The sequence below is a fragment of the Trachymyrmex cornetzi genome, unplaced genomic scaffold (assembly GCF_001594075.2).
Source record: "Trachymyrmex cornetzi isolate Tcor2-1 unplaced genomic scaffold, Tcor1.1 scaffold1473, whole genome shotgun sequence".
In the NCBI taxonomy this organism is placed as follows: domain Eukaryota; kingdom Metazoa; phylum Arthropoda; class Insecta; order Hymenoptera; family Formicidae; genus Trachymyrmex; species Trachymyrmex cornetzi.
This window is the reverse complement of record NW_017296063.1, coordinates 1-3,887: the sequence shown is the minus strand read 5'-3', so window position 1 is coordinate 3,887 and position 3,887 is coordinate 1.

Below are 3,887 nucleotides of genomic sequence, written 5' to 3'. Positions count from 1 at the left end.
TGTACAAAATGTACATTTGCGAGAGATGTATGAAATTAATCGCATTAATTATTTTGTTAAAAACTATACTATAAACTATACTATAAAATATACTATAAAACTACTATAAACTATACTATTAAACTATACTATAAAACTGTGTGAAACGTTATATAAAACTGAAACATTAGTTTTCCTCTAAAAACCGCCGTGCCGTGTATCACTCAGATCAACTGCGTCCGACGGAAAATTCCGACCCGAGACATTTTTGTACATCTGTATTTTCTTACATACTTCGTAGATTATAATTAACTGTCCCATAACTGGACTAAGACTTTCCAAAATTATTGTTGACATTGCGAGAATGGACCAAAAAAATATTCGGGTTATCATGGTTCACCTCAACGTCCGTGTAACATTTTAGCACTACATGACGCCGGGTTAAGAGTTATACATGCCTTCCATAGATTGGCCCTGATAAAAACGAGATATAACGTTTACTCAAGTAATGATTACATAGTTAATACATATTATATGAGTAATCATATTATATAATAGGAAAAAAACTCTAATGCCTTTTCAATGTATGTGTTGAATTAAATATGAATATTTAAAAAGATAATTTTGTTAAGATATCACACATTTTGTAGTGTTAAACATCTTATATATTCTTATATGATTAATACCATATCTCTTCACACGTGTGTGTAATACTAGAACATATTACACGGTGTGACACGGTTCAGGCACTTTTGTGCAGACCTAGCAGAAATTGTAGGTCTAGTAAAACTAAGAAAAATGGTATGGTCGAAATCTCCAATACACCCCGAAAATCTCATTTTACGGCCAAAAAACCGTTTTTGGGTAAGTTCATATGAAAACTCACTCATAACTGCGCTAATTTTTACCCGATTTAAAACTTTTTTTTTCATTTTGAAGCTGAAAACCTGACCTTTTCAACTGTACATGCCTCATTTTATCAAAAAGAAAACTGACGAGACTACAGTTGAAAATATTTGCGAATTTTTCTTTTTTTTTCATTTTTGTCAAATTTGACGATCATTTTTCGATATTATTCGATCTTGGAGATTTTTTATAGCTTAATATGTTGAAAGTACATTTAATTCTGCGTCGAATGAGCTTTTGTTGAAGGAAAACGGATGAAAATTGACGGAGTTATGCGAGTTTTAAAATTTTATGAATTTTTCGCCAAATTTTGAGATACATATAAAGTTTTTACTCGGTCGCTGCATGTGACCTCGGATCGTACTTTAGTTCGAAATATCAAATCATTAGTATGGTGTCTACGCTCTCTACCTCCATAACAAGAAGAAGGTTGTTTCTTGATACGCGGCATTTTTTAAAGTTTCAATACTTAGTTTAAATTGCAACAAAAATGTGTGATAATCGCAATAAGTTTTGCTTCATATGTGGTTTATTTGTGGATCAGGCGCATCGCTTAAAGCTAGAAAATAATGAAGCTGTGGTTGATGGCTACAACAAATTTTTTAATCTTGAATATAGCACCTTGAAAAATCGCTGGTATTAATCAGAATTCGCGTGTGTCGAGTGTTCATCGAAGTTTAAGAAATGGAATTCGAAAAGTTGCTATAAGGTTCGAATTTCCTTCTCTTCTCCGGTGATATGGCATCATCAGCCATATCATAAACCTGATGACTGCTATTTCTGTAAAACAGACGTACGTGGTCATCATTACAAAACACGAAGAAACATAAAATATGCTAATGTTTTGTCTGTAACGAAACCTGAAGACCTGAATGATATCACTGACTCCACCGCAGTTCATGAATTGAAGATTCAAGTGGTTGATCATGGTCAAAATGATAATTATGAAACGGATGAAGCTGATCATGAAGAATATGTTCCGTGCGCATCAACTTCTGGAGAACGACATTTGGTAACAAACGCAGACTTTCGGGATCTTACAAGTGATTTAGAGCTACCAAGAAGAAAATCTGAGTTGCTTGGTTCTCGATTGAAAAATTGGAATTTGGTTGAAGAACGTTTCCAAGGGAAGAGCTCCATCAACATGATTGCTGATTACTGCTGGTCATTGATACGCGAAACAAATGATGAAGTGTACAGCCGGAAGCGTTCAAGTAAACATTTTTGACTCAACAGCCATTATTTTATTTTTCATTTCGTAGTGTTCTGAACTATACTGTATTGATATAGACAAACAGAATAATTATATATTTTCTATTTTTGCTGCATTTTGACGGTTATTATCATTTCTCTTCCTCGCGACGCGCCGTGATGCGAATTCTAGGTTACATATGTATGATGTAAATTTGGCAAAAAATTCCTACAATTTTAAAACTCACATAACTCCGTCAATTTTCATCCATTTTCGTTTAACAAAAGCTCATTCAACGCGGAATTAAATGTACTTTCAACATATTGAGCTACAAAAAATCTCCAAGATCGAATAATATCGTAAATTGATCGTTAAAGTTGAAAAAAATAAAAAAACAGCAAATACTTTCAACTGTAGTTTTGACAGTTTTTTTTTTGATAAAATGAGGCACGTACAGTTGAAAAGATCAGGTTTCCAGCTTTAAAATAAAAAAAAAAATTTTTTAATCGGATAAAAATTAGCGCAATTATGAGTGAGTTTTCACATGAACTTACCCAAAAACGGTTTTTTGGCCGTAAAATGAGATTTTCGGGGTGTATTGGGGACTTCGACCGTACCATTTTTCTTAGTTTTACTAGACCTACAACTTCTGCTAGGTCTGCATAAAAGTGCCTGCCGTTTTTTTTTGTCAACCGTGTTATCTTTCTCAAATGATATTTTCTAAAGCTCCAACATGACTAATTTCTTGTTAGCAGTATTCTCTTTTCTTGGAAATTAAAAAATGTAAACAATATCTTTATTTTTAGACCGTATATGTGAGAAACATAATCAATACTAGAAATTTAAAATGCCTATTACGGTCGAAGCTGGATCTGCTTTGCTGCTTTTTAAATAATTCAATCTTGAATTACTAATATACACTATATATATACTTGCATATATACCATATTGTAGTCTTAGACTACAATATGGTATGTATATAGTACATATATAGTGTATAGTACATACATAGTGTACATTAGTAATTCAAGATTGAATTATTTAAAAAGCAACGAAGATCCAGCTTCGACCGCATTTTAAATTTCTAGTAAAAAATGTAAACTCTAATTGTGGAGGAAGGTTGTAAGAAATATCCCTGGAAGCCTTATATATCCGATTTCTAACTGCATTTAATTGTTTGTAAGCATGTTTTAACTCTAACAGCATGATTTTCAGATTAAATTTACTTCTGATTCTCTCAAATTCACAATGACTGTTATTGTTATAAAAATTATGATAATGTTTATATTTATTTAAATGTGGGGTGTCAATCTGTAGTTTATGCGTGCCTTAAGAAATCTGATAAGATACTGTCAGATATATTTTAGAGAGTTTTGTAAAATGTGTATGTGATTCAGTAGCCTAACTGTGTGTGTTGTTTTGTATCCCAAAATAAATTCTAATAAATATAAAAAATCCATATCAAGAATGTGTCTAACGCATTGTTCCGCCCGCGTAAATTTAACAATTAGCAGTAAATATATCAAACGGCTCAATTGAAATAACAATACAAATATTCAAAATAATAAGAGCTGTTAAGAACCAAACGCTAAATGTTCTTATTGCGGAAACAGTATAATTACGTTAAATACATTAATTAAAAATTAAAAGATTAAACATTAAAAATTAAACATTAACCATACTAAAAAAAAAACACAGTTTATCACAGTTGACATAAAAATGACGATAGATTATGTCAATTTGCTACATATAGATATATATGGTATAGATATATTAAAATTGTGATTTTTGTTACAGTTAATTCAAAGAA